General features: G+C 42.6%; 1 long non-coding RNA gene across 1 annotated transcript in view; it reads left to right on the top strand.

The window, feature by feature from the left end:
* Positions 1 to 326: 326 nt before the first annotated feature.
* The window catches only part of LOC133492799 (uncharacterized), a 39,675-nt gene continuing 25,006 nt past the window's right edge, over positions 327 to 14,995 (top strand). Inside the window, exons 1-7 of the long non-coding RNA XR_009792746.1 lie at positions 327 to 462; positions 558 to 725; positions 3,313 to 3,459; positions 9,429 to 9,560; positions 10,559 to 10,666; positions 10,786 to 11,074; positions 13,275 to 13,421. This is a non-coding gene — a long non-coding RNA (uncharacterized LOC133492799). The remainder of the gene's footprint in view (positions 463 to 557; positions 726 to 3,312; positions 3,460 to 9,428; positions 9,561 to 10,558; positions 10,667 to 10,785; positions 11,075 to 13,274; positions 13,422 to 14,995) is intronic.

Below are 14,995 nucleotides of genomic sequence, written 5' to 3'. Positions count from 1 at the left end.
CAACAGAAATTGTTCTATTATGCTGTTGCTTTGGTTTCTTTTTATTTTATTATTATTTTTTGTGTGTGTCTGTGGTTGTTTTGACTATTATAGAATAATGGACCTTTTTCCCAATGGGAGAGAAAAAAAATGGTGGCCCTGTAAGATTTGTATTTGCGCACCCGTGGTGTATATCGTACGTGACTCGCAATTGGCTGTCGACTAGTCCAGTCCAGCCAAAAGGTCTGCTGGGATAGGCTCTGTCGCAATTAAAGAGGACAATTGTTCTAGAAAAATGATTGACGCATGTTTTACTTTTTTTTTTTTTTTTTTTCCCCCTCGGTTATATAAAGTGAAACAGCCCACTGAGGAAAAGTGTTAAAATGAAGCCTTGTGCCGCAGCCAAAGGCTAAAAGTTTCCCTGGTTATGCACGGCGCCTTATCCGGAACACTGCGGCCATTCTGGGGAATTTAGTTGAAAATGTGAGCCTAATTTGAGACATGAGATGACTGCATGAAAGAGCTTCTGTTTGTCTTTTGAATTATTTTTTTATATATATATATTTTTTTTTTCCTAGTGATGTTGTGTTGCCTCGGAGGCGGGCGTAGAGGTTCAACTTGAAGGAAAGGTCAGCGGCGTTCTTCCAGTAGGACACAAGACAGATGAAAAGGCCATGAGAATTTGGCCTTTTTGCCGATGAAAGTCGGCGTTGCGGGATGAGCGCGAACATCTTGACGGAGCGACAGTAAGCGGGGTACTCGTAACAATTTGTAACGTTTAATTTTTAAGATGAGAGGCCCCATATGTACAATCATGATGACTATATACATATAGTGATATAGATAATGATATTATTTAAGTGGTGGGATGGCTAACGACTGGTCAGCACATTAGCATCACAGTTCTGAGCACCGGGGTTCAAATCCGGGCCCCGCCAGTGTGGAGTTTGCATGTTGTGCCTGGCTTTTCTCCGGGTACTCCACTTTCTTCCCGCATCCCAAAACCATGCATGGTAGGTTGATTGAAGACTAAATTGCGCGTAGGTGTGTATGTGAGTGCAAATTTGTTTGGCCTGCAATCGGTTTGCAACCAGTTGAGGGTGTACCCAACCTCTCGTCGGAAGATAGCTGGGATAGGCAGGCTCCGGAGCGCCCGGAACCCTAGTAAGGATAGGCGGTACAGAAAATGGAATGAATGCATCATTTAAATACATCGTTGATGATACAGTTGTAGATAGAATAGAGCAGGGGTGTCCAACTCATTTTTGTCACGGGCCAGATTGTACTTGCAGTTTCCCTCAAAAAGCCGTTATGTCTGTGAAACGATAAAAATCTCATCATATTTACACGTGAAATTTATGAATTCGTTTTGGAACCAGAAATCAAGGCTAATGGGGTTTTCCATATGATATGTTTGATAACACAAAAATGCTTCTAATTTCTCAACGTTATCATTTATCCATCCATCCATTTTATTTGCCGCTTATCCTCACAAGGGTCACAGGGAGTCCTGGAGCTGATCCCAGCTGTCAACAGGTGACTAGTGGGCAGCCAATCGCAGGGCACTTCGAGACAAACAGCCCCACTCACAATCACACCAAGGGCGATTAAGAGTGTCCGATTAATGTTGCATGTTTTTTGGGGATGTGGGAGGAAACCGGAGTGCCCAGAGAAAACCCACGCAGCCACGGGGAGGACATGCAAATTCCACATACGCGGGGCCGGGATCGAACCCGGGTCCTCAGAACTGTGAGGCCAACGCTTTACCAGCTGACCCATCATGTCGCCTGTTCTCCTTTATGATAGGACAATTTGAAATGTTGGCGCAGATTTGAACAAAAAAATCATGGAAGCTGATACACAAAATGATGCGGCGGGCCGGATCTGGCCCCCGGGCCTTAAGTTTGACACCTGTGGTATAGTGATATCATTGACATCATGATGTACTATAGATGGTGTTATGATTTTATGATCATTTATATTGCGGTTAATTGCTGATTGTATTATGATATTGACAACACATTGTAGGTTGTTGTGATGTTATAGTAATCATCAGCATAATAATGCGATATCGTATCACACGTTGCCATGTTGTAGCTGTGTGTAATTATGCCTGTAAGCATCTTAAAAAAAAAAAAATCTATTTAGGAAATGATGTGTTATGGTAGCATCATCAACAATGGGGCTGACATCGAGAGCGTGATTGCAGGGGTGGGAGAGCGTTGATGAGCGAACGCGGTCCCGACGAAATGGTATTTGTGGAGCTTCGCACCGATGACTTAACGAGAGGAAAATACACACCGGGGGAAAATGAAGTGAAATCAAGTCAGGCAGAAAATAGATTTTTGCGCTTTGTTGACAAAATATCCAACAGGTTGGCCCGGGTCCAGTCGTATTTCTTCTCCACGGTTATTAATACGACTGTCTAGCCTCATTACGTAAACGACGGCACCTCCGGGCGCTCCGCTGATCTGAGAACAGCACCCCGCTTGTCGGGTTCACATGTCGAAGAGGCGAGACAGATGATATCTTTGTGATGTCATGATGGATTCTAGATGGTCATATTCACAGCATAGCTGTGGGGATGATGTAATATGAATACCTGTCTTGCTGTTTCGTAATTTGTATTATGTGGTGTGATACAGATTTGGGGGTTTATTGTGTTGATTGCATTCTCACATAGATGAGATCACGGTGATGTCATAGACCACGGGTGTCAAACTCAAGGCCCGGGGGCCAGATCTGTCCCGCCACGTGATTTTATGCGGCCAAATCTGGAGTGTCAATTTCCGTAATTCTTGTAAAAATCTGTACCAAAATTTCAAATTGTCATATATCATAGACATAGACATTGTGATGTATCTATCGTACATGGTATTATGATATGAAAATCTTGATGTATTGTAGAAGGTATTGTGATGCTGTGACGATAAAGATATCGTAGATAATGATCTAACTGGTATCGCCATATATCACAGTTGGGATTGTGAGGATATACAGGTATCGGGGTGATTCGATTGATAGCTTTTCAACAGATGGAAATGGTGTCATGATGATATCATACATCGTGATTAATCGCTGATGATATTGCATCGCTATTAATGATCCTCGACAAAAGATACTGACATCATACACAAGTTAGTGGATTGGATTGGCAGTTGTGGTTCGCATCTATTCACTTGTATCCCGAAGCCAGAAGGTAACCCGATTCCTCCATCTCTGTGTAGCATCCGGAGGGGATTTTTTTTTTTTTTCTTCCCGCATTTATTATGAATGATGGAGTCAAAACTCTGTTGTCAGCGCAGTGGTGCTTTTGTCTGCTTTGATGAAAAGGCTGCCGAGAAGAAAGCAGCAGCATGTGAAGAGCTTGCAATCCACCCCTCCCGCCCACGTGCGACTTCCCACAGCCCCCCCCATCCTCCGCTCGGGACACGAGGCCGGAGAGATGGCAGCGAGTGGCATTTCTCCATCTCTGTTCAAGTATGTACGTCTATATATTCATTTCAAATGCATAGCGTGGGCCACAAGTATACCCATGGCCAATAAGCAACACTGCCATGATACTTATTGTTTATACTGACAAATCATGTGCATTCAATATCATCTTTTTCACCCCTACCATCGGGCAAGGAGCCGTGTTTGATTACCGTAATTTCCATCTTAGAGTGCGCACCGGATTATAGGCCTCACCCAGTACATTTGTAAAGGAAATCCCATTTGGTACATGCATACGACCCAGCCGTGTAAAAGCCGCAGATATTTACAAAGAAAGACGGTACACAGAAAGCGCTTTCAAAGTTTTAATACCTTAGCTTAGCTTAACGTAGCAACAACACGGTAGCACGAACAGGGCTGGTTAAAAAAAAAAAACAGCTGCAGGAGCTACACTGTAGCAACATTATAGTACAGCACTAACAGAGCTGGTTTAAAAAAAAAAAACATATCTAAATCACAGAGACACGGCAGTAACACAGCAGAAACACGCCAGTTGGGTGCTAACGCTAGCGCGGCTCTAACAGGGCCGGTTAAAAAAAAACATACCAGTAAAAATCACTGAGACGCGGCAGCTACACAGCAGCAACACGCTAGCACAGCGTTAACAGGGCAGGTTAAAAAAAACATACCGGTAAAAGTAACTTCCTCGGTACATTTATTCCACTTCTCTCATAATGACCCTTTCTGCTCGAGTTCCCCCTTGCGGCCGAATGAATTAACCACATCATCGCATAAGTTGTTGTGTGTTAAGTTGTGGAAAAAAGTCGTGGCTTGTCGGCCGGAAATTACAGTAATTCAAAATGGACGCCACAAGGAGAAGAATCCTGTGACGTACTTTGTCAGGAAATATCATTATTAAAATGAAAAGTTGAAACATAGCATTGAAATAATACGTTGGTAAATTGAAAGATTTTCCAAAATGCAATTTTATTTTTTTTAAATATAACAAGCAATACGTGATTCCCACTAAAATTGTTCTGCCTAATCATCATAAAACAAACAACAAACTAATGATAATATTAGTAATATTAAAAACCAGACAACAAAATCAATGCAAAATATTAAAATGTTGCAAAAAAAAAAAAATTGTCATTTTCATGTGTTATGAAGTCATTCCTTAAAGAGTTTGACCAACTTCATTCTCATTCAAAGAGGATTGTGACTCCACTTTCTAGTTATGATAATTGGAGCACTGCCCCATTTTAATTGTAAACTGTCCTATAATTACCATTGCTCCGGGCTCGCTAGACGCAGTTTGGACAGGCGATTATTTTTTTCCTCAGTCATTTCACCCAAAGGGGGTTGAACTTTGGCGAGTTCGTCATGTACTAGAATGGCCTTTGGTCCAGCGAAGACCTGAGGCTGAAGAGTACAGTATCTACGTTTAGGATTGTTCAGGTACTGTGTATGTCCCTGATTTTTGTCGCGTTGTCAGGTTGAATGCGTTATTCGGTGACGAATCAAGGACAATGGCTGACTTATTTGGGGAAAAAAAACTTTTGAATGAGGGAAATATTGTAGAACTATAAAGTCAACATTGTACCTATTAGAGCACAATACTGTAATACCTACAATAGATTAATGTATCCGGCAAATCACACACATTACAATATCTCAGTTCAATTTGTGATACATCAATTTATCCTTGATATCACAATACCATGTATAACGATAGACCAACAAGCCGCGACCTTTTTCATACGCTTTCAACCCTGCGGTTTATGCGGTGATGCGGCTTATTTGTGCATTTTTTTTTAAAGGCCGCGAGGGGGAACTCGAACGGAAAAGGTAATAATGAGACCGCTGGAATATGTGAGCCGAGGAAGTGACCTTTATTGGCCCTGTTAGCGCTGCGCTAGTGTTAGCGCTGTGCTAGCGTGTTGCTGCTGTGTTACTGGCATGTCAGTGATATTTACCAGTAAGTTTTATTTCAACCAGCCCTATTAGCGTTAGCGCTAGTACTAGCTTTAGCGCGGTGCTAGCAGTAGCGTTATCGTGACGCTAGCAGTAGCACTCGCGTTAGCGCCACACTCGCATTAAACTCTTTCTGTCTACTGTCTTTGTAAATATCTCGTTGTAGGCTAAGACTTTACTTTCCAATACCTTCTGTGATACACCTAATTTTTCATGATACCATTGCAACATCATAACATCGATAATATATTACAATACTTACATCATGATACCACCTCATGAATACAGCGGGAGTGTTATCACATCAAAGCTAATCCACAACAGCTAACGTTATATTGCACACTTAGCAAACAAACCGAAGAAAAAGAAATAATTCATACAAAAATACACTTTTCATCGATAGTAGTGTGTTCTTTCTGTCTGACGTTTTTTGGTGTTGTGCGAAAAAAGAAAAAAAAGATTGACAGTCGTAAAAACCGGTGTCGGAGACCGTTGTCCTGGCGACAACAAGCCCAGCCAGCTCTGGGGTTTACCAGTGATTCAAAATTCGGGCAGAAGCCGAACTCGAGAGCAGCTGCGTTTTGACTAGAGGCGTTCACAAAAAAAAAAAGTAAATAAATAAGCACTTTTATGCAACATAAGCCACTCAAGTACACTTAAATAAGACTTTTTTTTTTTTTTTTTTTTAACACAACCAGTGTCACCCTAGGTTAATTTATATGTATTTAAAACACACACGCAAACGCAGGGTCACGCTTGGTCTGTGGACGGATTTAGGCTATTTTCACAGAAGGGAACCACTGTTGTGACCGCTGATTGGATCTTTCACGTCTGTGACGATGACGGCGATGCTGCCAGCTGGGGTGGTTGGAGGTCGGACACCGCGGGGTCCAAAAGAACAGCTGGCCCACACGGGACACTGCCTGTAGCTCGATGACGCCAAACAACCCCCGACCGTAACATTAAGTGTTTCCAAATGTTTACAGTACAGCAGGATACGCACATGCTAACAACCGGGGCCTAATTGGAGCATTACTGTGCTTTTGGGTCAGAGTTAGCAAAGTCTTAAAGATGATTCTGATCTGGTGAGTGAAAGAGGAAATGTCAAAGAGGTGTTACGCTATTCATTGACTGCGCCGCATGGAATCCCTGGTATGTGTAGTTTTCTGGAGACCTTAGAATTTTCATTTGAAATGTGTGAAAAAGATGAAGCATTCTCTTTAGTTCTGTATGAAGAAATGCCACCAAAAGTTATTTAATCACAATAATGTTTTACCTTCTCGGTAGCTCCTAAGATGAAATGTGCTGAAGTCGATGGGAAAATAACTGGAGGGACAGATTTGCCAGGGAGTTGCCCCCGTTTTAAGGTTGCTGGTATCAAGTGGATATGTAAGTAAGTTGCACAATCAGATTTTGCAGAAGAGACTTGGATTATTCTTATTATTCTATTTTTTTTCCGCTGTGCGTGTAAAACAAACAAAAAGTGTGGAAACTACAGAGGAATAAAGATGATGAGCCACATAATGAAGTCATGGGAAAGAGTAGTTGAGGCTAGACTCAGGACGGAAGTAAGTATCCAAGAGTAACAGGATGGTTTCATGCCGACAAAGAGTACCACAGATGCATTATTTGCCTTGAGGATGCTCGTGGAAAAGTACAGAGAAGGTCAGAAGGAGCTCCATTGTGTCTTTGTGGATCTAGAGAAAGCCTATGACGGAGTCCCAAGAGAGGAACTGTGGTACTGCATGCGGAAGTCTGGTGTGGCGGAGAAATGTGTTAGAATAGTACAGGACATGTATGAGGGCAGCAGAACTGCGGTGAGGTGTGGCGTAGGTGTGTCAGAAGAATTTAAGGTGGAGGTGGGAGTGCATCAGGGATCCGCGCTGAGCCCCTTCCTGTTAGGGGTAGTAATGGATAGGCTGATAGACGAGGTTAGACTGGAATCCCCTTGGAACATGATGTTCATAGATCATATTTTGATCCGCAGTGAAAGCAGGGAGCAGGAGGAGGAACAATTAGAAAGATGGAGGGCACGCACTGGAAAGGAGAGGAATGAAGATTAGCTGAAGTAAAACAGAATATATGTGAGGGGTGGTGGGGGAAGAATGAAGCTCCAGTTAGAAGAGATGGCGAGGGTGGACGACTTCAAATAGTAGAGCAATGGTGAGTGTGGTAAGGGAGTGAAGAAACGGGTCCAAGCGGGGTGGAACAGCTGGCGGAAGGTGTCTGGTGCTCTATGTGACAGAAGAGTCTCCACTAGGATGAAGGGCAAAGTTGATAAAACCGAGGTGAGGCCGGCCATGATGTACAGATTAGTAGAGGGACGGCAAAAAGTTGGATGTTTTGGAGACAAGGTTAGAGAGAGCAGACTTCGATGTTTTGGAGATGTCCACAGGTGAGAGAGTGAGTATATTGGTAGAAGGGTGCCGAGGATGGGTCCGTCAGGTTAAAGAGCGAGAGGAAGACCAAAGAAAAGGTTGATGGATGTTGTGAGGGAGGACACGAGGAAAACCGAGGAAAGTACTACAATATTCCGACTTTTGGTGTCGAGCCTGGGCAGACTATTTAGAATGTGATAAGCATCGTACCTTAAAGAAACCCGTCGGACGCAATTATTCATATGTTAGACGTGTGAGATGCTTATCAGTGGTAGACACTGTGCATATGGATTGATTATAAAATAACCGATATGTACTGCTATATTCAGATGGGAGCCGCAGATAAATCGTGCGCTGCATGTAAAGCGCTCACAAGCTAAATAAAAGGCAGCAGGCCTTAATAACCCGATGGGCCATTCTCATCACGCCAGGCGTAAAGCCACAATTTGCATTTTGCGTCAAATGAAAACAAACTTTCCTTCGCTCAAAGCTTTGCAGATCAACAAACTTTGCAACCCGGCACAATTGCTAGCGTTTAGGGGCTGACGGGAAAGGTCTCCAGAGCGCCTCGGTTTGAAAGATCGGTCAGCCTTGACGGATTGTGTGAGAAAGAGAAAGTAGTCAACTTGTGACATCCTGCCGCGATTCAATTATCAGGTTTGCGGCGGACTAACGAGAGGAGAGGAGAGAAAGAGAGGGATTGAGGGGGCAAAAAGGAGGGTTGGTTTGACAAAAAAAAAAAAGGAGTAGGAGGATAGGTGGTTTGATTTGACCCTATGGTTCATTTTATAATAATATTGTGTATTACATAAGAAGCAGCGAGGACACTATTAACCTAGCTTAGCAAAAAAAAAAAAAAATGGTGTTGGCTTTGTAGGCTACTGGTGAAAAAAATAAAGTCAAACAAAACTGGGTTAGTGTTTAAGAAGAATGGGTTTAGGATGGGTTTGTTTAGGGTTGGAGGAGTAGGAGTTGGTTAGATTAGGATTTGTGAGGTTACCCTGGAAAACAGGTTAGCGGACTTGCTACGTATGCTATGCTAAAAAGCGTAAACACAAGTAATATCACGACAGTATACCTTGACATCACGGTTTGAAGCCCAACTAAAAGTTGGTTTTCTTTATGGCAGCTGATTTTGGAAAAGAGACGAATACATTTTTGTCATTTATTTCAAGAAATATGATTTGCACGCAAATGTGAGTGAACCGTAAATATCGGCTGGTCATCTGTGAAGTTGTACTCGTAAATCAAGGTGCCGGTTAAATATTGGGTCAAGCGTAGGTGAGGATTAGTGTAGATTACTGCAGGTTTCAGTTCAGGGTGAGAATTTCTGAATTTTGAGTCGGTGCAAGCTAGCACTAGGGAATTGTAGGTTAGGGGTTTTGAAGTCGTGGAGTTTTGGGTTAATGGAGGCTAGGATGAATGTAAATTCAGGTTTGGGTAAGTGTAAGTTCCTGTAAAAGTGGGTCAGGGGTCACAGTTAGGGTTCATATAGGTGTAAGATTTGTGTAAGTATGTTTTAATGTTCTTTTTAGAGTGTGTTGTGCCAAGGTTTCCGCACTTGAAGCGTTCACACGTCTTCAAAAGTCGGAATGCAAATAACAGCATCACGCTCCTCTGTGTCACTTTTTTTTTTCTGTCTCCCGTGTGCTGCCGTCACAGGCCAGCTGCCGACATGACGCCGGGGGTCTCGCCGTAATTGCTGGCGAGATTGACAGCTTGCGGGGAGGAGAAAAAGGAAGTTGCGTCGCGTGGGTGTGGTGGGTGGCCGCAGAGAGAGACAGAGAGAAAAAGGTGTGTGACCGCGCATGCCAAGCGTTACTTATGCACTCCGGCTACATAATTGAACGGGAAGGGGCGGCCGTTTAAGACTCGTCTGCGACTTGAGTGCCTTTTCCAATATACGCAGCGCTCATCTGTTTAATTTCATCGGCGTAATTTGTGGCGTCTCCCGCGGGGGGAGCCGGCGCGGTAATGATGGAGCGCGCCTCCCGCGCTTGACTGCACCTCAGGAGTTTTGAAGTGGCCAAAGTACTGTTGAAATGTCAGGGTTTTGAGATATGATAAAAAAAAAGATTGAGATGAGCAAAATTCCTTTTTTTTTTGGTTCTTTTTAAGACGGGCTTCTGTCTTGCCACCTGACCCTACGCCCCAGACATATGAAGAAGATGGGAGATTGTTGTCACATGTACTATATGGCCAGTTGTCCTCTCATTTTTTCCAGTTCACCGTATCGCAGTTGTTTATTTTTACTTGGCTTCTTGAAAATGCTTTTAAATTAAGTTGCACCAGTTATAGGTCACATTGCTGGAGGAATAAGTTTTGAAACGATTTATCTTGGTCTCATATTTTTTTACATCACAGTAACCTTACATTTTAACACGTGTGTGCAGACTTTTTACATCTACTGTACCTTAAAAAAAAAGCTGCTAAATTTAACGCTGATGTCCGGCCTCCTCCCCCCGCCATGCTCGTTATCGCTGCAAGTTGAGACGTGGGCCCGCACTTGAGAGCGTCATTGTGATGCAAATTCTCAGGGCCGTGGCGGCGTTTGGCCTTTAATCTGGCGCGGCGAAGAAGATCTGAAGGAACACGGCGCCCGGGGGGGGCTCTCCGGAGCGCGGCGCTCTCCTTCCCGCGCACGCACTTTGCATTCATTGTGTGCGCGCTTTTGTACGGGAAAAGCTTTCCATCCGTCCCTTTGAGGTCCCTTCATCTTTTGCTGATTTCCCTAACCACCCCACCCCACATGCTAATTGTAATCCCTGGAACGTAATTATTCCCACTAATAGACACCTCAAATCCGTCCCGAGTGGCCGCTAATGAATGGAAGTCACGGAGCAGCCCGCTTCTCTCGAGGCCTCCAGGAGCGGCGGCCGTCTTATCGCGGCAGCTGGCGGGTGAGTGTACCTGTATGGCTGCGTGTGTCGGGAGTATCTGCATTGCTTGTGTAAGAAGATTTGCATTCCGCCAGAGGTGCACCTCCCCTGACTAAAGAGACATTTATATTTATATACAGTGAAGAAAATAAGCCACTTGTTGGTTTTCCTGGCTGTGTGCTTCTGGTCATTGTCACGTCGAAAGATCCAGCCACGACCCATCTTCAATGATCTGCCTGAAGGAAAGAGTTTGTTCCCCAAAAATCTCACAATACATGGCCGCAGTCATTCTCTCCTTCATACAGTGCAGTCGTCCTGTCCCATGTGCAGAAAAAAACACCCGCAAAGCATGATCCTACCACGCCCGTGCTTCACAGTAGGGATGGTGTTCTTGAGATGGAAATCATCATTCGTCTGCCTCCAAACACGGTTAGTGGTATTATAATCAAAAAGTTCCAATTTGGTCTCATCTGACCACAAAACGTTCTCCCATGACTCCTTTGTATCTGTGTATATATATGAAAAGACATCACAGTTTTACATTATAGTAAATTGAAAAATGGAAATAAATTTTTTTCAAGGGGTTTTCACAGTTTTTTAGAACTATATGTTTTGTGCAAAATCATACTAGATTTTTATGAAAGACAGCCCAACGTTCTCACCCCACCCTCATTTTATAGAAGCAATTCTCCTAAGAACAACTGTTCAACTTTCAAAGTTTTATGAAACTATTTTTTGGGGAATTCTCGACAGAATAGCCTTGGGAGATTTTTTTATTTTTAAAATATTTACAGTATTTTACAGTCCTACACATACAGTACTATATAAATGTAATAATTTTCCCCCCATTGTTTTTTTTTTAATATCGATACATATATAGATAATTCATCATCTTATATAACTGTATAGTTTTTATTTGCACAAAACCTACAAAAAAAACGCACGTGAACATCCTCCCAGTGATTTTATTTCTATATTTATTCACTCGACAGCTTTAGGTGGCTCGGTGCCGCCGCCCAACTCCCTCAGCATTCATCTCCCAAGGTTTGACTTATGCATTATTTAATGCATTCATCGCGTTTCTTCATTTTGAAAGCGAAAATGCAAATTGTCAGGTGATGGAACACAGTGTACGGGTTTAGGACTGTATCTAATTATCGGGACAGCTTGTGTGTGTGCTGCGTGAACAACTACACATAGACGTAGATCCCCTGTAAGTGCCGAACGCCTTTCAAGGGTTTTAAGTCGCCCCGGGGGCAAATTGCGCATTAATTACATTCTAATGGCGTTAACTTGTCACTGGGGGAGCCGTACGACACACACACATGCACGACTTTATTGATTTAACTTGAAAGCCATTTTACATTCTGTCTGCAGAACAACATCGAGATGAGTGTTTAACAATTGCGTTGCCCCGGGCGGGCTATTTTTAGTTTTCTATGCCTTTCTAGCAACAGTTTCTCACCATCACGTCGGTAGCAAAACCTTTAAACTACGTTCTGGGCAAACTTCTCTGAAACATCAGTTTTCGTCAACTACGTAATTGTTGTGTGAAATTCTACTAAATTCATGACATTCTGACATTCATTACTTTTGGTGCAACCAGTTTTGTAAATCCAAATTCCCCAAATTTTAAATACTACATACATACATTGGCAAAGAAATATTTTTGTTAGTGTTAGTTTTTTCGATATTTTTAACAAAATCAACTCTTATTTTTAATTACTAAATGCAGATTTTCACAAAAAATACAATGTATTTTTTCCCCACAATTTTTTTTCATACAAAATATATCTTCAAAAATCTACTATAACTATTCCTCAATATTTGTTGGAATAGATTAATTTTCTTCTTTTTTTTTCAACACAAAATAATCTAAATGTAAACTTGTGAGGACAGTGTGAATATTATTTTTAAAAAATGTAAAAAAATTGAATTGCAGTGTACATTTTGTTTGCACAAAATCTTACAAATTTCTTGTGTTCACGTTAAATTTTACATTTAAAAAAATAATATTGCATGATTTACTTATTTATTATTTTACCAGTGTATTTGTTTAATGCAAAATTCTCAGGAGACTAGTTTTTGTTGTTATCAAACTCATTTTTCTCGCGGGCCGCATTGTTGTTCTGGTTTCCTTCGGAGGGCCGTTATGACTGCGAAACAAAAATATTTAGTCATCTCATCATATTTACATCAATTTACAAACTAGTTTTGGAATCAGAAATCAAGGGCCATGGGTTTTCCAACTATTCACGTTTGGTAACACAAAAATGCTTGTAATATGTCAACTTTGTCATTTACGATACATGACAATTTGAACATTTGATACAGATTTTTTTTTTTACAAGAATCATGGAATTTGACACTCTTTGATTTGGCTTCGCGGGCCATATAAAATCATGAGCTGGACCAGATCTGCCCCCCCGGGCCTTGAGTTTGACACCCGTGACTTAAATCAACGTTGTTTTCGTTCAATATGATGCTGAATCCAATCATCTTGTAACAGCTTCCAGAGTTGTATTCACCCCCCCACAAATTCTTTTTGGCCCAACAACGTGACCACCGCCATCTTTTTTCATGCAGCGTCACACTTTTTTTTTTTCCCCCTCTTCTTTTTTTAATCCAGGTGCATCACGGACTTTCCATTAACGCCAAGCAAGGTGTACCTGCGGGTGCCAATGCCAACGACGCACGCCCGCGTCCGCACGCTGCGGTTTTGCGATGTCCGAGGCAGGTTGCCGTGAAATTGGATGAGCGCATTCACGCTCCCACAGTAAGAAACCCGTTTTTAATTGACCCGGCTAACCTTTCTCCCCCGCTGCGAACGCTGTAAATCTGGCGTTTGCTAAGAAATGCGCAGCGGCATTACCAGTGATTGTGCACGCATGTGTGTGCGTGTGCGTGAGCGATCCTCGCTGTTATTTGAATATGACGCAGATGAAAAGTGCAACTTGAGAGCGACTCCCGGCCTGAGGGGTTCATTTACACCAGGGAAGTTTTTTCCTATCAGTTTTTATAAGATCCTCTGAGGGGCCGCGCTAAATTGGTGAAAAATGATGTTGCTGGTCTTCAACAAATGTTCATTATGATGTATTTTAGCCTTTTATGGGGTGAATGTTTTCAGGCCTCTGAGATTGAGATTTATTTATTTTCCGTTCCTTTTGATTAATGTCAGGGGAAAATAAATGCATATTCATACGTTTTTGTAGGTGTATGTTAAAATTTACAATTCAAATCGTGTTGAATGGCGGGATGTTTAGAAAATTCTGATTGGACTTGTGGCACGGTTGATCAGCTGGGAAAGCGTTGGCCTTGCAGTTCTGAGGTCACAGGTGCGATCTTGGACACTCCTGTGTGGCGTTTGCATGTTCTCCCCGTGCCTGCGTGGGTTTTCTCCGGGCACTCTGGTTTCGTCCCACATCCCAAAAAACATGCAACATTAATTGGACACTCTAAATTGCCCCTAGGTGTGGTTGGGAGTGCGACTGTTTGTCTCTAGGCCAGATTGTACCCGTTGACAGCTGGGATAGGCTCTAGCACTCCTGTGACCCTCGTGAGGATAAGCGGTAAGAAAATGGATGGATGGCATTTCGACATGGCCAGATGAAACTTGGCAAGTGTGCCTGTCATGAGTAGACCCGCAAAAAAGCCTCAAAAACCCATAAAAACACAGGAAGTCTATTCCTATATCCAAGACATAGACAACGGTAATTCTCCTTAGTTTTTGTCCATTGCGTGTCGGACGGAGAACGGCAGTAAAGTTCGATGACTCTGCTGTAATGCAAATCCGAGGGGTCTTGTGAACGAATAAAGTTGCCACGGAGGTGGAAGGAACACAGCAGCCGTGCACGCTCCACTTCATCCATATTCAAATTCAATTAAAGGAGGTCGGGTTGGGGAATAAAGGCCGGGGCTCGTCATTACAGCGCTGAGTTCATACTGTATGCCCTGATTACACCCTCTTAAACATGCATGTAGTTATTAAATATTGATTTCACACGCTTTCCAAGTGGAGAAAACAAACGAACGTGTTGGATGAAGACAGTCGCTTCAATGATTGTGGAAATGCAGCACGCTTTGCAAACCCCCCCCCCACCCCCCGACACACACACACACAAAAAATCAAGATGTCTCACTTTTTTTTTTTGTTCGTTTGTTTTTTGGGGACTTTTTGAAATGGTAAAAATGTTATAAAATTAAACCGAGACTATCTCCTCACTCTTGCCAAACACGCAGTGGATCCGGAAAGTATTCACAGCGCTTCGTTTGCGCCATATTTTGCCTGCCCCAAAATCAAAATTCACATTTTGCACTCTGTGAATCAGGAAGCAGCCTGTTAGCTAACAA

Source organism: Syngnathoides biaculeatus, chromosome 19 (assembly GCF_019802595.1).
Source record: "Syngnathoides biaculeatus isolate LvHL_M chromosome 19, ASM1980259v1, whole genome shotgun sequence".
NCBI lineage: Eukaryota > Metazoa > Chordata > Actinopteri > Syngnathiformes > Syngnathidae > Syngnathoides > Syngnathoides biaculeatus.
Note: the sequence above shows the minus strand (reverse complement) of the source record. Positions and strands in the feature narration are given on the sequence as shown.